Here is a 19,343-nt window from a genome sequence, read left to right as displayed (position 1 = left end):
TATATATATATATATATATATATATATATATATATATATATATAATCTCTAAAGAAAAATAATTCAGAAGAATGCTTCCGAAGCGCGGAATCGAACCAGGGACCTCTTGCTCCTCTATATGGACCTCTATATGGACAGTCTCGGCTGGATTTTGCCGTCGCCGTCATGCACCGTATATGTATATTGTATAAGTATATATATATATATATAATCTCTAAAGAAAAATAATTCAGAAGAATGCTTCCGAAGCGCGGAATCGAACCAGGGACCTCTTGCTCCGCAGCGAGTGGCGCTAACCACTACGCCACGGAACGCAGGTCCTCCACGTAGCTAACGGCGAGCGTTATATACGCACCGTTTACCGCTGGACGGACTCAGAGACGGCCGGCACTTATAAGCGTTTCTTCATTACGAGCGAGATGGCGCTAGGAGCGCGACGGGCGCATTTAAAAGTCGTCGGCGAGCTCGCTTGTTTCTTCTTATACTTGCGCAGGGAGAACCTTGGCCTTCCACTGTCTGCTCGCGCGGTTTTCTCGTGGTGAGGGCAAGAGGGATGTTTCAAGTTTCCACCGTGATGTCCGCGCTCATGTTACGGAGCGTAGGAAAGTCACGCGAGCTCAAGAGACGCCGCTAAAGGAACAAACAAGATGAGCGCGAACTATCAAGTGTCACAGCTCGACACTTGAAGCACGCTAGTTTCCTTCGCTGCTTCGGCCGCCTTTGCAACAGGAGCGCTGTTCAAACTGAGAGTATCCATTGGCGAGCCTCACTTCGTATAGCATTAGTTCCTTGCTATTGCATTCATTGCTTCGCCCTTGCGGCGAAACTGTAATTTTTTTGTATCATATTGTGGTTTTGGGACGTTAAACCCCGACAATTATTATTATATTATTTAAAACACCCGCTCGTTTCGCAATTCACATGTTTTGATGCCTGGAGCGATTCTTTGATTCCATCGGGAGATTTCACCTATTGACAACGCCGCCGACGCCGGCACCGCATTTTCTACGACACGGGCCCCTTCACGCTATTGCGTTAAGACTTCCCAAGTCTGGGTTCATACGCGCCGTGAAAAACTTGGATGACGCTTGAGCTGCGCCTTCAAGAGTAGAACGCGATAGCGTAATCGGGCCCCGTGCGCATCGCCTTTTCAATGGCTAGCCTGGTTTCGGTTCTCCGTGGATGCCTCAACCGTACCGCAAAGAAACGAACGTCTGTGCGCGTAACATTGGCCGTTTCAAACTATCCTAGAATGCCTACTGCAAGTACAGTCGGCAAAGTGTCCACTACACCATAATTCTTCCTTTTGCGGATCATCAAAGGGCCCGCTACTCGAGCGTAAGGCAACACGCGAACCTACGCTGCTGCTCACTTTGTTGATACTTTTGCTGATGATGATTATTAAAGATGTCTGAGCGCTTTGTAATGGGTTTGCCTTTAGAAAAAAAATTGGGGGACGCCTAAGCTTCGCCTTTAAGAGTTGAACGCGATAGCAATATCCTGCCCCTAGTGCGCGCTTCGAACACTACGAGTGTTTAACAGAATGCGCGCAATAAGGCGTGTGCCTTATGTAATGGGTAGCATGCTTTAAACCAGGAGCAATTATGCGCGAGAACCTTTTTCGAAGCTGCGATGCACCCACTACGTGGTCTTAAGGGAATACGCGCAGTAATGTGTGTGCCTTTTGTAATGGGTGGCTGTCTTTAAACTACCAAGTCGTTATGATATTGACGTGGTGTGACGCCCGACGGCAATGTACGCTTGTACCACGCAATATTACTGCCATATTACATCTCGTACTGTGACACCTGTATACAGGACGCGTATCTTTGGGAAACATCAAAGTTACTTTCAGTGCAGCTCCGAGCAGAGGCGTGGCTGTGTGGTAGAACATCTGCTTGCCACGCAGACGGCCTGGGTTCGATTCTCACTCGGACCCAACATTTTTATTATTTATTTTATTTGCAGCTTTTTCGATTTTTCGGTCACGGACAAGATGATGATTTTTCGCTCACAACCAACGGTGCCGACGCCGACGGCGGAATTTCTGCGATACGAACTCTTTAACGCTATCGCGTTAGAACCCTACCCGCCATGGTGGTCTAGCGGTTAAGGTGCTCAACTGCTGACCCGCAGGTCGCGGGATCGAATCCCGACCGCGGCGGCCGCATTTTCGATGGAGGCGAAAATGCTAGAGACCCGTGTACTTAGATTTAGGTGCACGTTAAAAGAACCCCAGGTGGTCGGAATTTCCGGAGCCCTCCAATGCGGCGTCTCTCATAATCATATCGTGGTTTTGGAAAATTAAACCCCAACAATTATTATTATATTATTTAAAACATCAGCTCTTTGCGCAATTCACATGTTTTGACGCCTGGAGCGATTCTACGCTTCTGCCATTCAATAATACATGCGTTGAGGAGACCCCTCCCACTAGATGACATTCATATAGTGTTTTTTTCCGAAGCTGTTTCAAGCTATGACGTGGCTCTGTGGTAGAACACCTGCTTGCCACGCAGAAGGCTTGGGTTCGATTCTCACTCGAACCGAAGATATTCATTATTTATTTTATTTGCACCTTTCTCGATTTTTCGATCACAACCACCAATGCCGACACCGGAATTTCTGCGAAACGAGCTCTTTAAAGCTAGCCTGTTAATAACCTGTGGCGCATACCCACATACCGCGGCCCGTGATTTGCAGGTATGTACTGAAAGTGAATGTTAGAAAGCGTTTTATGACGTACGCGACAGGGAAGTCACGTTGTTCATGTCGTGACCTGCGAATATCGTGTTCGTCATACACTCATGTCAGGCAGATAGATAGATAGATAGATAGATAGATAGATAGATAGATAGATAGATAGATAGATAGATAGATAGATAGACACGGTCAAATTACCTTTAGTTATCCGAGAAATGCTTCGTATTTACAGAGTATCACCACTACGTACTCGGGATCCATTCACACGCCACGGTGGTCTAGTGGTTATGGTGCTCCACTTCTGACCCGCAGGTTGCGGGATAGAATCCCCGCGGCGGCTGCATTTTCGATGGAGGCGAAAATGCTTGAGACCGTGTACTTAGATTTAGGTGCACGCTAAAGAAGCCCAGGTGGTCGATATTTCCGGACCCCTCCACTATATGGCGGTCCTTCATAATCACATCGTGTAATTGGGACATTAAACCCCAACAATTATTAACCGCGGGTGCCAGTGATCCCACTGTTAAGCAGTCCTTCAGGCCGTGTTTAGAAAACAATTCAGGAGCCCTGGGCAGGCAAAATAGGGGCAAGCGAAGCCTGAAGCGTGCGTGCCTTACGCGCTATAGTATACATTTCTTTATTTCGCATTGTGCAATACTCCCTCCTAACTGCTTCCTTCCTCCCTGCCAAAAAACCGGACCTTCATCCACGTGCTTATCAGCGCAACACTTGAGTTGCTACTGTCAACAACGGCGGTAACGCGTTTATATCCAGGCAACAATGAGAAGTGGCGACATGAAATGACAAAGTCACCCCGATAAAAGATAAGGTTGCCATATCAGAAACGGCTTATCGCCGACGAGCCCACGATCGAGAGAGCATCAATGATTGGAAAACGGCGCATACATATACGCATGTGACCGGCGCACCTTCGAGGGCCGCATTTCTGTATGTTCGCCCAACGCCTCTTTGGATCGCTGGTGCGTGGTCTGGCGTGGTCTCTCGCGCTGACGCTGCCACTTAAGTCTGTTAGTTATAACTGTTATAACAGCTTCGCTGTTAACGCGAAGCGATTCAAAGTGCTCAGATCAGTAGGTGAACGATTTTGAGTACCGTTTGTACTGAACTATAGGAGAGCAGTATGCCGCCCTGTTACCAACGATTTGAGCACGCCAACCACGAAAATTTCATAGGCACTGCCAACGGAGCCAAAGCTTAAGGGTCTCGCATCATCAAACATCATACCGCAACTCAGGTGAACGATTTCGAGTACCATTTGTACTGAACTATCGGAGAGCAGTATGCCGCCCTGGTACCAACGATTCGAGCACGCCAACCACGAACAGTGCAGAGGCACTGCCAACGGAGCCAAAGCTTAAGGGTCTCGCATCATCAAACATCATACCGCAACCTCCGCTATTCCACTGACCACAACCACAGTTCATTCCTTCTTGCGTCTCTTCATACTGTATATAAGGATATTTTAATGTTAAAATGAATATTATATCGCACCCAGCCGGAACCTTTTAATCAAACAACAGTCCGAAAATATAATCGGATGCCTGAGACGTCATTCGTATGCTCGTGATTCGATAGATTGCACGCCGTGCCTTTCAGCGAATGTGTGGACGTTGCGGAGTGCTTCTGACGCGGCGTTGTGGTCAATGATGTTTCATGCAGCGGCTCGTTTTAGGGGCGTAGCTCCTCTTAGTCTAACCTTGTCCCATGTCAGGCGTGACCGCGGCAGTATCTCCCGAACAGTATAATAGATGGCGCTGTCCCATAGAGATTTACAGTGCTGTGTGTGTATATATATTTTTTTTCACTGGCTAGGGCAAATTAATCTTGCCCGCCCGATACAAAGGGAATGGCCCCAAATCATCATCATCAGCAGCAGTATGCAAAGTGCAGTTGGGTGACGATATACTAGATGGCGCTGTACCATAGAGATAGAAAAATAAATAATTAAAAATTAAAAAATGAAAAAATATAAAATAAGAATAAAATAAAAACAAATATAAATAAAAAATATCACAAAATTAAAAAAAAATAGAAAAATAAAGAAAAAGGAGAAACGGAAAAAGGAAAAATAATCAAAGCGGCGTATCGCTTTGATTACTGCTGGGCGAAACCACTGAACATTTCACGGTGTACACATGATTGCTTCAGGAGCTTCGCCCAAGCTCTTCATTATTCACCCGTGGATATGCTGTAATATTTTTTCGGGAAATCTTCTATTGTAAACTATGAGGAAAGCGAATGAGGAAATCCTTGCCATGTATATTACACTTGTGGCGCCAGTGAGCACAACATATATTGTTCTGCAAGGGAACAGCGTTTTCGACGGGACGAAGTGGAAAGGGCAGACTTCACTTCGTCCTGTCCTAAGCGCTTCTTTGTTCCATTTCATAATGCACCAACCAGCCCAAACACACTGCTATAGTATATTATTAAGTCAAGACAAGACTATCGGGGCATGGCCTCCGAGATCGTACATAGGGTCTAAATATATATAGAGTTTCATACTATAATAGCTAGAGGAGAATCTGCCGCTAGTGTCTATGCGAGGCTCCATGAGCGGTGCTTCAAGCACCATGGGAATTATGAGAAGTACAGATTACGGATTTACTTAGGATGGATTTCGTTCTTGAGATTCGCGACGCTTGTTTACCGAGCTTTAAACAAAAAAATATATGAAGTTATTTTCAATTAAAATTTACCTCAATCTTCCTTATGTAAAACTTATTGCAGAAGGTTCGCGTGGCCGTATTATTGAAGTGAAGCCTGGACAAATTTAACTATCAGGGTATGCATTGCTCTACAATTCTGTTCCAGATTTGGCATCAGCAAATAATGAATTATTTATTTACAACACTTGAAAGCAAACACGCTTGTTTTTTTCATCAAAAGTACGCATCATCTATTTATGGAAATAAAAAAATTGGGGAGGGGCGAAGCATGTAGGGAAGGGTGTTTCAGCTCCACTAACGTGAAACCTGTGGAGGGTCGAAGCATGCAGTGTGCGCCGGTGTTTCCCACAGCAAAATAACTGCTAATGGGCAATGAGAGACAGAAGAGAGATTAGACAGAGACCAGCGGTCCGCTTTTATAGTTAACGTGCGCGCTGCGAATATTTATTGTTCAACTTCGCACAAGAGAAATCTCCCACCGTCACTAGATTGCAGATCAAGATCCGTGAGATCGGGCTATAGGAGGCAGCACCGTCGCCGTGTTTGTGTGGATAGGCGGTCGGCGGCGCGTATACAAATGTACGCAGCGGCGCTTCGCCGTAGGCGGTTTGAGTCGATTGTCGGCGAATAAAGCGCGTTGACTGCAGCCTAATGGTGATGTATACGCCCTCCATTGCCACATTAATGCACGAAATCGGCCTAACGTTCCTATTACGTGTGAGAGAAGCGCAATCTGCCAATCAATGGGGTACTGGTATTCGGTCACTCACATTTGTGTATTGCACTGTGCTCGATGTTTTTTCTTGCTTTATTTGCACGTGTTTAAATTGTGTTTTCTCTATACCACAATATAAATAGCGTTGCGCGACTGAGCCAATTAAGTATTTACTTCTTGCTCTAGCGGCTGCAAAAAGAGAGAGAGAGCCTGTATTTCTGCGTAATTAGTTGAAGAAGAACTTTGTGCACTCTGCTTTTCTTTTTGCATGAACACGCGTACTGCTATAGAAATGCGTGGCTTCAGGTCTTTTTTACCGCTAACCGGCCTCTGCAGACGCTAGTTCATGCTTTGCGGTATCACAAGCATTTCCAAATCGCCAACACTTCACGAGATGGTGTCGCTAAAATTCTGCATTCACACCTCGACATTTTGTACTTCTTCCGTTTAGGACTACGTCAAATGCACTATGTCATGTGCTTGAACGACAAAGTGGTACCCACATTGAAATGATTTTGGCGAATGGACGTACGGTACGATGGTTAGACCTAGCGCCATACCGACACGTACATGCACTCACTTATTAGAGTGCGCAAGTCTCGTAAGGCGAAATGCTTATGTATATCGTGTAAGCATACGTACAAGCATTCGATACTGTGCTAGCACAACGGAATAAGCTGTAACCTGAGGACGTGCATGACGTACGCACACATGCGAACACGGTGTGGCCAGCAGACGACGTAAGGAGCCATCCACACCAACGTTTATAGAAAGAAGTTCTATAAACGTTGATCCACACCACTGGGTTTCGTCCGCTCGCCGCTAGATGCCGACTCTGCTCGATCTCGCGGCCAATATATACGGGGTAGCCGGTGAACGGTTATGCAGCGTGAGCAGTCGGTTTTCTCAATCAAGAAACTCGCTAGCAGACGCTTCCTGCGTCGGCGTTGTCTCTCGCGGGCGAGGGCGCATTCTCGTTCCTTGCGAGCTGGTAGTTCAGCGTTCATCGCAGGAAGAGCGTTTCCATAGTTTTGTGCACCTAGCGTGATTTTGCATTGCCTCCATGATTGGAGGCACCTCACCTGGTTTTGCACTGCCTCCGTGATCTGCACACTTTTCACCAAGCTACGATGCCATATGATGACGGCATCACATGACATTTGTGACGTCATCGTTACGTCACAAAGTTTGGCCATCTGTGACGTCATATGTTGACGTGATCACATGATATTTTGCGTCCCTCGTCCCCTACGCCGCGGGACGCCGACGGTCAAATTTCGCGTTTGATGAGGCATTTAAGGCTTTCGCCTTAAAAAGAAAGAAAACTCAGCGAGAATTCTGAATTGCAGAATCTGTCTTGTCGCGACAAAGTGAAGCGCAACGTGAACACGACAGCCCCATCCATCCACTTAGGCATTCAAGTGTTTGTACGATAAAGCCAAAACAGTAAATCTATTACAGAATATTTTTGTGGTCAAATTGCTTCGTAGTGTAAACGTGTTCACGGTGGCTTTGGCATTATATGTGTGAACAAAACAGGAAACTGAATGAAAGGAGGGAGCAGTTGAATGTATCAGATGCAGGTGTTTCAGTCTTTTCCTTTTATATGTTTCATGTTTTGGCCCAAACATCACATAAACAGTCATGCCACAGCTAGTATGTATGTACAGCCTCATTCAGTTCTCGCACTTAGTGTCAGTAAACGTAAAGGTAAGCTCTGACATCATTCAAAGGTGTACTTTTTCGCCCTTATAAGTACAGTTCTTGTCGCCATTTTATGACACGCTACAGAAAAAGGCTCCCACGCAAGAAGCCAAAGAATATTTCTTTTAATTTAGGCATCAATTCCTGGATAGTCTGCCCCACATGAGCCGCCGCTTTGCTATTGCTGATACGTTATTCAGGTCAATATTCCTTGTCTGTTGTCATTGTTCAGTTAATCTTCGATTTCTCATAATCGTACCGACGTCAGGCCAGCTGTTACTGTACTTCGGTGGCACCTCAGGTTCTCCTTCTGTTGAAGTCTTCTCCAATTTGTTTTACTTATTTGCACAAAGAAGATTAAGGTTTACCTCGTGGTGATCAAACAGAAGGTCCTTGTTTTGCTTTTCGATAATTTTCACTGAGTGTCCACCAGCTGTGTGTCCCTCGCTCTGCCACGTAACATGCAGTCCTTAGAAAACGCGATTTGAGAACTGTAAGCAGCTTCCTAACATTGAACGTTTTGGTCCATAAACATGCGTTAACAGTAGGGCTGCGCGAATAATCAATTTTGGAACAGAATCGAATACGAATCGAATAGTGATGACACCGAATTGAATGCGACTCGAATATTATTCGAATAGCTTTCGAATATTAAGGCAGCCGTTTTCAAAGAAGGTCTAAAATTTGAGAGCATTTTATTTGAAAAGAATATTCACAAACTTTGACAAAGGAACATTACGATTACTTTCCACCTATAAATGCATACGACAGTTATGTAAACTGAGGTAAACTTGTATACAGCAGCGACGAGAGCCTCCGAGATATTTTGTAATTTTAGTATGAAATCGCGCAGTACCACGGTTTTAAAGGTCGTACTTTGTCACCAGCTTTTAATTAAAAGACATAAAAAATAAACAATGTTGAAGCAAACACACTGGATGTCACAGCATGGCCCTAACAAGGGCCCTAAGCACCAACAGCAGGCAAACATCAGTGTTGAATACTGTATCTGCAAGAACAACTCACACAAACAGAACATTTGCGTCTTTTATTATTAATTTACAAAATTGCACTTCTGGAGCTTAATGCAGCCGTCCCTACCTTCTCACGATTGTGACCAATCTCATGATGACGACAGTTGGTTGACGACATTTTCGCTTCGGCGTGACTGGAGCTTTAAACAAGAACGCTTTAATCGGTCATCAATGTAGCGTCGATAGTCCCATAAAACCTCAGGCTGCATGCATCTTGGATGCTATGTGGGCTTGTTAGTTACCTATCAGAACAACTTTGAAGTCTCGCGAAACGTCATACGCACACGACGAGGCACATGCAAAAACACCGCACAGCGTGCCTTATCGTGTCCGTGCGCCATTTCGCGCTATATCACAAAAAAAAAAAAAAAAAATTCGGCAGATCCCACGCACTGTGGAAATCGATGTAATGCGAAGCAGCCAGCAAAGAGCTGCATACATCGCCTTGTTTGTCTTTGAGTCAAATGAAATCATTCATGCCATGGCATCTGGTCCACCATATATCGCACGTTTGCCATGCACGCATGCATGCACAATCTAGTGTACACCATGCCAATGAAACGCATATTCTGGCATATAAATGCATGACCTGTCGTCTATGTTCATGCACTCGTGTCATGCCATACCAATTTTGGTATATATCACGTTAACAAAACGGCCGGAAGCGCACCATGACAGCGGCATGTAAATCATACCGTACATGACATGCATAACATGGTTCGCATGTTAAGACCTCTCATTTATGTTCGTCATACAGTCACATTGCGCAATACCAATTTTGGTGTATACCAAGCTAGCGAAACGGCCGGGAATGCACAATGAGCGCGGCATGTAAATCATGACATACATAACCTGCATGTCATGATTTCTATGTTACCATCTCTCATTTACGTTCGTCACGCAATCGCGTCGCGCAATACCAATTTTGGTGTATGTCAAGCAAGCGAAACGGCACGAGTGCGTCTTGAGCATGACATGTAAATCATGTCGTGCATGTCATGCATGTCATGATTTTCATGTTACCACGTCTCATTTACCTTCGTCATACAGTCGCTTCGCGCAATACCAATTTTGGTGTACATCGAGCTAGCGAAGCGGCCGCGATTGCATCATGAGCGTGGCAATTAAGTCATGACATACATGACATGCATGTCATGGTTTTCATCTTACCAACTGTAATTCATGTTCTTCATACAGTCATATCGCGCAATACCAATTTTGGTGTATATCAATCTACTGAAACTGCCGCTAGCATATCATGAGCGTGGCATGTAAATCATGTCGTACATGACTTGCATGTCATGATTTTCATGTTACCACGTCTCATTTACCTTCGTCATACTGTCGTGTCGCGTAACACCAATTTTGGTGTATATCACGCAAGCGAAACGGACGCGAATGCACCATGAGCGCGGCATGTAAATCATGACATACATGTCATGGATATCATGGTTTTCATGCTACCACCTGTTATTCATGTTCTTCATAAAGTCACATCGCACAGTACCAATTTTGGTGTATATCAATCTAGCGAAACGGCCGCGAGTGCGCAATGAGCGTGGCATGTAAATCATGTCATACATGACATGCATATCATGATTTTCATGTTACCACGTGTCATTTATGTTCGTCATACAGAAATTTCTCGCCATACCAGTTTTCGAATGTATCCCTTCATTTAAACGGCCTCGAGCGCCCCGAGACCATGTCATGTAAATCATGCTGCACATGACATGCGCGTCATGATTTGCATTTCAGGACCTGTCATTATGTTGGTCATGAATTCTTGTCACGCCGTACCAATTTTGGTATATATGAAATTAACGGAACGGCCGCAAGAGCCCAAGGGCCGTGGAACGTAAATCATGCTGTTCATGACATGCGTGTCACGATTTTCATGATATGACCTGTCATTTATGTTCGTGATAAGGCCATGTTATGACACACCAATTTTGGTACACATCCGATTAACGGGACGGCCAGGGAGCCCAAAGGCCGTGGAATGTAAATCATGCTGTTCAAGACAAGCGTGTCATGATTTTCATGATATGACCTGTCATTTATGTTCGTAATAAGGCTGTGTTATGACACACCAATTTTGGTATACATCCGATTAACGAAACGGCCAGGAGAGCACAAAGTCGTAGGCGGCTAGATAGATAGATAGATAGATAGATAGATAGATAGATAGATAGATAGATAGATAGATAGATAGATAGATAGATAGATAGATAGATAGATAGATAGATAGATAGATAGATAGATAGATAGATAGATAGATAGATAGATAGATAGATAGATAGATAGATAGATAGATAGATAGATAGATAGATAGATAGATAGATACGCTCAAAGTCACAGAAGTTCGCTAAGAAACGCTTCGCATTTAAAAAAAAAAGACACTTCGCTGTTTCAATGTTTCGTTCTTGTGGGGTTTTTCCGACGCAGCTGATTATTAAAAAAATATTCGAAAATTATTCCGTATTTCCAATATGCACTATTCGGTTCGAGTACCGAGTCGAATAGAACGCTGTTCCATTCGCTATTCGGAATTTTCGAATAGCCGCACACCCCTATGGTTAACACTCATCATGCATCCGGAACATTTACCTTGTTGATAGTGCGTGTTTATTTTTAAAAAAATGGGGGGCCACAACATTGATACGGGGACGGATTACTGTTTAGGCTGCGTATACTTTATGAAGTCATACCACAAGCGCCGCTGTCACCGCACCTCCCATGCTTCTCTGTAACAGCTGCTTCAGCCACCCAGGTACCTCTGACGCGCGTGATACTCTCTGCGCATCTCCCACCCGTCTTCAGTGCTACAGCGCCGCCTGCACAGTCTTGTATACGCTCCCTTCCGCGCGCTGTGTCCCCGATACGGACTTCAGCCTCACAGGCAGGCCCGTAGCCGGGAATTTTTTTCGGGCTGGGGGGAGAGGCATTTGCTGAAGGCCTTGACTATTTAGAGAAACAACTATTTTCATTATTTATTTTCGTGAAACACCCCCTTCATCAGAACTTCAGGGAGCCCCCCACCCCCCACCCCTACGGGCCTGCTCACAGGACGTGACACCCCCCCCCCCCCCTTCCTCACGCAAACGCATGCGCGGGAGGCATGTGGGGACTATAGAGGTAAACCACTTCGCTACAGAATAAATAAAATCTGTGCGCGAGTGTCTCTTAGTAAACGAAAATGGGGACCACAGTGCTGTCCACGCCCATGTAGGCATGCGCTGTCAGTTTGGCGTTGAATATTCGTAAAGTGAAAACTTTCCAGACATGTGCAATGCTCGTTGTCGACATTACAGGTTGTCCCAGAGGAATTTTATGCCACAATTACGAGGTATTTCAACAAAGCCTTCATAGCAAGTGTTCTGCTTAACATTTTTTTTTAATCGCCGGCATGAACTATTCATATGGTCCAGATATATATTTGCACCCTGCAAGCATGGGTAGGTAGCCCAGGGCTTAGGGCAGTAACCTTCGAGGCGTGGGTCTATTCAAGAACTATAACACCGGCAAGAAAATTTATTTTGTACTGTACATTTATTTCTTTACAGCGGCGATTGGTCCGACGGACACAGTTCTCTCGTTGAGTCTTCACATAAATAATTGCGCATGTAATACACCACTGCTCCCTACGGGGCGCCAGACGTTTTTTGTACGAGGGAGGACTCCTAGAAATCAAGGAGGTGTGTTATTTATAACTGCTCTGTAAAAGGGAGAGACATATACCACGAACACACGCTAACATTTCATAAGAGCTCTTGCAGTCCAATCGACTTTAGCAAGCACAGTAGGGATTTGTTGTGGTCTTCTGCATGTTAGAATGCGTAAGCTCCTAGGAATGCCCCTCGATAGTGCAATCCGTCTGCCTTGTCCTTGCATTAAGTCATGTGCACACGTTTAGTGCAATGTTCCCAGCATTTCGTTATTTTTTTTTAAGGAAGTGGTCGTGACTGTATTTGACAAGTAATTTCTTAGTCGGTATTTGGTACTCCGTGTATGTGGACGAGCTTGTGGCACTTTTTAGTATGCTGTACTTCAGCCTAACGTACTTCAGCCTAACGTGTTTATACTAGTACTTCAGCCTAACGAGTTTGGCCTTTTTTGTAAATTTTGCACGCACTTTAATGCACCACCATGTTATTTTCCAAAAATAAACAAAGAAGAAAGACACCCAGCTGAGAAGCAATTTTCTAGTTTCCATTTGGCACTGCCCTGGGCAAGCTTTCGGCACGCACGGAATGGAGCTCCATTTAGTAAGTAAACGTCCTCAATTGCGCTACGGAATAACAGAGAGCTGAGCTAGTTGGTACGTATTCATTCTAAAAAGAGACAGGGCGTGCAAACACGGACACAAGAAAGAGATCAGGACACCACAATGGTGGTGGTGTCCTGATCTCTTTCTTGTGTCCGTGTTTGCACGCCCTGTCTCTTTTTAGAATGCGCTACGGCCTCGTTGCAAAAGCTTCCCTCGTGTGCGCGTATGCGGAATGAACAAAGCGCATGTCGCATCATCATCGCTGGCCTGGCCGTTTTGTAAGGCCAGCGATCCTCGCTGTCCTTCCACCTGCGACCCTCGAAGCTCCCAAAGCTCGCGGATCACGCAAACCCCCACACACACGCGACATGTAAGCCGCTCCGGTCACAAAACGCTCCTTCGCGCGTAAAACGTACCGATGCCGCGCTATTACACGAGACGGCCGGTCCTATGTTGTGTACATGCGTACTTCGCTGTCCAGTCGTTGCTTAGCGTGCAACCGACCAGAATAGAGAGGGACAAGTCCTTCTCTAGGCCTACTGTAAGTCGACCGCAACCGCAGCTCTCCCCCCCCTCACCCCCCACCCCCCATCTTCTTCCTCAAGCCGCACCTCCTGGTCCCGTCCCACCTTCTTGTCTGGCACCGAAGTCGTCCTCCCCCCACCCGTCAGAGTTTCCGTGGCTCATGCAGTCACGAAAACATCCCCGTCTGCACCTGTCCTGGACGCGGTGACATGCAAGTGTGTCGGCGATGGGATCTGTCCGTGGAGGGATGCGTGATCACGGAACGGCTGTACGTCTGTGGGCACACTATCGTGTTATTAGGAATCGTCGAAAAGGAGCTTCGGCGTAGCAGCTTGCCGAAAACGTAGTGGCTCCTCCTCTGTGGCTTCCTGGTTTCGTGAAAAGCCTCGATGGCACGAAATTAGCAGATCAAATGCTCTACTACTGAGGTGTTTCCAGTACAGAAATAATAGCGTGTAACCTTCTGCTTGTTCTAATCAAGATGTATAAGAATGTGACAATAATTCTTGAGCGACGTGACAGCATATACAGGCGCATAGCGTGACAATGCGCGTTACGTCGCTAAGCGAATACATTGAACGCCATAAAATTCGAGTATTATGACCTGTTAGTCCGAATTAGCACTTGCTGAGCCTTCTTGTTGTAAGCATAAAAAAGCATCTCGCGCAATGGTGACATGTGTCACGTATTCTGGTGGCGCTAGCAGCTCAGAGTAACGAATGAATTAAATTACCCTCCATAGCCTGATGTTCGTGTAGCAGCAACAATGGATGTTCATCAACTGGTAATAATTGGTAAAATGGTATTGTTCGAGTCAAATGGAACCTGTACGTGACCAGATGCCGCATCTTACATAAAGCGAACGCTCTGCCTGCCGCTCCCTCTAGTGACGGGCATATGGACCACGTTCCGTGTCTTGTTCGTCACGATGTCCAGCTCTCCCGTGCACCGAGGCAGAGCGCTAAGCCTAATCCGGAGACCTCGACGCGCGTTGCGAAATGACAGCCCTCGCGCGGCGTCCGTCGCTCTCACCGCGTGCGCCGCACGAAACGGAAGGTGCTCGTCAGTCCCTTTCGCTTTGACGAGTGGCATTCACTTCCCGAGTCACTCACTTCTTTTTTTCCTTTCCTTCTTTCTTTTTTCTTTATTTGCCTGCTCAGCTTCGTCCAACCCAACGTCAGCAGACTGTGCGTGCAGTAAATTGCATCGATTGCTCATCGTTATCCTCGCACTTCCTCCTTCCATCTTCCCCTCAGTGCTTTCCTACTTAGGTCTTTCACTTTCCGTTTTACCTTTCACTCTTTCGTTTTGTTTCTTGTGTCTTTCATTCGGTGGTTTCTCCAGACGTGCTCAGAGGTGCGCAGATAACCTCAGGGGCTCCCACGCGAGCGCGCATGCGCTTATGGAAGCGTTCAACCTTTGTTCCTTCTTTCAGCAAAGTGCTCGATCGTAAGCCCGCAACTGCGCTTGACAGTGCAAACACTGCGGTAAACGACGGAATGCAAAAAGGCGTCGCATAAGAAGGCAGCTGAGATCCCGAGTCCTCGGTTTATGTATATACTGCGCAGGAAGTCGTCGAAGACGACCCAACTGCGGCGAAGCACATGATGTCTTTGGTGGATGGGGGACTTTCATTTTCTTTTTTGTCGCTTTTCTTTCAAGAGCTGAGAACAGTATTCTGAAACCCACTTGTCAGGGTTTGAAGAAAGATAGATCGTCCTGCGGCCGATCTGGGAGTGCACGCTCGTACGCGGCATTTCTCTTTCTCCATGGTGGGTGCATCGCGTGCGGGCAGCACCCGCTGTGTCCGTCGCCTCGCTGGCGGCGCGAAAATGCACCGCCGCCTGTACTGCGCTTGATTCTCAACCTGCGTTTCTACGTCCGCAGCTGAAGCCGCATGGCTCGTGCTTCGTTCGCAGAGGCTGCTGCTGCAGCGGTGGCGGTCTACCGCTTGTTTACCTTGTTGAGTAAGCCTGGTGGCGAGTGCCTATTTGCACAAGCGCGTGTCACGCAACTATCCGCAGCTATTGGTGACGGAGAGAGGGCACTCATGGCACAGACATGGTTCTAGTTCCTTGCCCTCCCCTCCTGCCAGGACAGCGTTAGCAACGTTCAGTTCTCACGAGAGAGTGACCGTTGCTCGGTAAAGGTGTGCTTGCACCCAACCTATCGTCCCCCCTCCCCCTTTCCTCTTTCCCACCTGTTTCCCGTCAAGTTGTACCGCTGAACTTTGTGTGTATGCTTGCAACATTTCTTTTTTTTTATGTTCATTTTGCTTCTGGGAAAAGTGACGTGCCTGTGAGTGGGTGTATGGATGAGCTCTTGGACCTTCTTCGTGCCGGGGGTAACCGCTGCGGTTCCCGCGCATCATTGCGTGCGCGTGCGTGATATTCTTTGCCCGATGATTGGGTACCGCGCTCAAGCGGTAATTCCACGCAGCGTCGGTGTCATTGCTTCTATACCACGCATTGCGTACTACACACTCTGGATATGTACACACATGTGGTGTGTGTACAAACCGTTTGCACTTAGTTCTTCGCTGCCAACTGCAGCATGGATGGCGACTTCCTGTCGTTACGCGCTCTCCGTGGTGCTGACGGAACGTATAATGGCAGCGACCGCTTGAAAATCGGTGAATGGTTCGCAGATGTAATTGCCGTAAGCACGGAGACGGAAAATGGAAGGAGGGCGCAGGTCGCCCTTCCATGGGAAGAGTCATGGTTCCTGCGCCGTATAGCGTAGTACTCGTAGGTTGTTCGTTCTATTCTTGCGGTTCGCTGAACAGCCCTTCTGAATGGGGCGTTGGCTATCGAGGCCCCGTAAAATCTGCCGTGGCAGCGATTACGCTTTCTAGTATTCGATGCACGCGAATGCATGCGTGAGACTGTCGAGCTGTATTCAGCCAGCCATGGTGTTTGGTGTGCATATCTCATGTGCTGCGCTATAGTTTTCTGAAGTCGTCACCCACTAATGACCGGAGGTCGAATTCCCAAAGCAAAATTTTGAGTGCTCTTCGCCATCGGCCTACGACCTTCGACAATCGTATGTCCAGCATCATGATCGGCTGAAGGTTTTCTCTTACGAACGATTCTATTGGAGGTTCTTGGGAATATGAACTCTGCTTCTCAACGAGATAAACTTCTTGCGCATTAATACCTGGACCGCAAAGCGTTGTACCGCAGTGGCTGTCCTCCAACTATATACGGCAGCGGGTAATGATAACAATGACTGTGCTGCTGCCTCGGCACACATCAACCTTTCAGAGCAAACCCCATATATGGTGTCTTCTTTTACGTTGCGCTGACGTGCTTTAGTGTTAAAGCTTTTCAGAGCTAGAGGAGAGCTGGCAAACAGCGATTACTCTAGCAAAACAACATTGTAAAACTGCCGGGGAAACTGGAACGGGGCGTCTCTATGGTTGCAGAGTCGTCCATCTTCCGGCTTCTCCTTCCACGTACACCCGCGCTCACCACAGTGGTCGGGTTGAAGTCACATCACCGACCGGCGGCTCCGCTCGCACAGGGGTGCGGCCATCTTTTGAGCACCTCGCACACCATGAGCACTCACACGTGCTACATTACACCGCGTAGTGCACCTACCTACTATCCGGACCGACGCGGATAAAAATTGTGCATGTATTTGCGCTTAAGACCCTAAAATCGATTTCTGCGTTATTAATTTGAGTTTGAGTTTATTTGCTACATACAGTTACACAGTAAGCGGTTTAGACAAGGAAAAAAGCTGCATTAAACAGCGTGACAAGCTCCACATCCCCAGGTTCACTGTGGCAACAACACGGCAGAAGCAAAGCACATCTCAAGACAATCTAAACGAACAATACAAATGCTATGCATAAAAAAAAATCACAGCATATCCACGGAGTGAATGATGATGAGTGGGCGAAGCTGCGGAGGTTCATCGGTAAACCGTGAATCTTCCGTGAATTCTGCCCAGTACATCATCACCGACGTGAGATCGGGCGCGTTTATACTAAAGGTTCGATGAGTTATGACGACTTGCAGCTCACTTTAATTTTACATGTACGCTGTGAATTTTCATTGTTTAGAAAACCATTGCTTTAGAAAAATCTGGCGTCTTTCGTTAAGCAGCTGGCGTCTTTTCGTTTTGCTTTAGAAACATCTGGCGTTCTTTCGTTTTGCTTTTACAAAACATCTGGCGTCTTTCGTTGGTTTATTTCATCAATCAACGGCGTTCTGAACAAAATTTTTATTGTTTAATCACGCACAGGAGAAATCTCTACAGGCACTACCTTGGAGGTAAACAATGGCTGCTAATGGGAATGAGAGACAGAAGAAGTCGGCTTTTAGCTAACACTTACACTTCTACTTCTACTAACGTTTCCTACTGGAACAAGCCAATGGCTGCTAATGGGGAATGAGAGACAGAAGAATTCGGCTTTTAGTTAACGCGCACGCTGCGAATTCTTTATTGTTCAACAACGCATAGGAAAAATCTCCCACCGGCACCACCTTGGAGGTCAAAGCGTAAGACTTATTACGGACTACGACTACTACCGCTACTACTACTACGACGACGACGACTACGAGGGACGAACGGGTGCCGCCTTAAGGAGCTTCGCCCCTAAAAGTTATCCAAAGAGAGAGATATTGGCACGGAATCATTTGCCAAATCATATTGAAAACAGAAGTATTCATTCATGCTTTGAAAGAGCATATTCTGGCCGCATAGGCTACTCTGGCTATATTCTTGTTTGTTGAAAATATCGCCCAAATAAGTTGAGAAAGCTGGCTGGCCTGCGCAAGTACCACATATGCGTGCATGGCTTGTCTCATAGTCATGTGCATACAAACGTACAAAAACGTCATTTTCCAAGAGAAAAAAAAATCATATAAGAGTTTATGGCACTGTCCTTGTCCTTCTATCCATGTCCGCGTCGCTTATTCACGAGACATCAGTCTATGTAAGTATGAGGTCATATATACGCAGCCCAAATTAATTTGGCATGCGCTCTCGGCAGCCTATATTCTGCAATATACCTTGTACTTGACGTACACCCAGTATTACGGGCCAACACAACCAACAGTTGCCGTTATACCTGGCTGCCTCTTTCAAGCTGTAATGCAAACTGCACAAGCACACAACATTCGTTCGACTCAGGGCATTCATTATGCTTTTGAATTATAACGGGTTACTGTGGTCCATAACTCTGCATAGCCTTCGTTTTCAGCGTCGGTCCTGATATCTCTCCTTGTCCACTTCCATCAGCCGTCGCACACGGCATGGTCGTGACCCTCTAGACTAAAATCGATAGCTTTCTATGCTCCCGTCTCAATCTCCCAAGTCTCGGACTCCGCCCTCTTACAAAAAGAACGACCGGATTGACCGTATTCGTGCACTTTTGATGAAGTTACGCTATCAAGAGAGAGAGAGAGCGAGGAGGTTCTTATGTGCTTTTCTCCTCTTCCTTTTACAGCGTAGAAGCTGCTGACACGAAACGTCGTTCCCCAGAGTGCCGTCCAAAGCGACCAGGTATACGGAGAAGTCACCGTCCCATGTCGTCACCGTCGTCCCCTCCTGAAATGGCCCGAACCCCTCGGCGAGTGGCGCGGGGTCGAATCAATAGACACTCCGGTGGGCCACGCATGGCTGTCCGGCTTCTGGCCTCCCTTGTTGCGCCTGTGTCTGTTGGGCGGCAGCAAGAGCCATTGCGGAGCCACTTC

The sequence above is a fragment of the Rhipicephalus sanguineus genome, chromosome 6, assembly GCF_013339695.2.
Source record: "Rhipicephalus sanguineus isolate Rsan-2018 chromosome 6, BIME_Rsan_1.4, whole genome shotgun sequence".
In the NCBI taxonomy this organism is placed as follows: domain Eukaryota; kingdom Metazoa; phylum Arthropoda; class Arachnida; order Ixodida; family Ixodidae; genus Rhipicephalus; species Rhipicephalus sanguineus.
Note: the sequence above shows the minus strand (reverse complement) of the source record.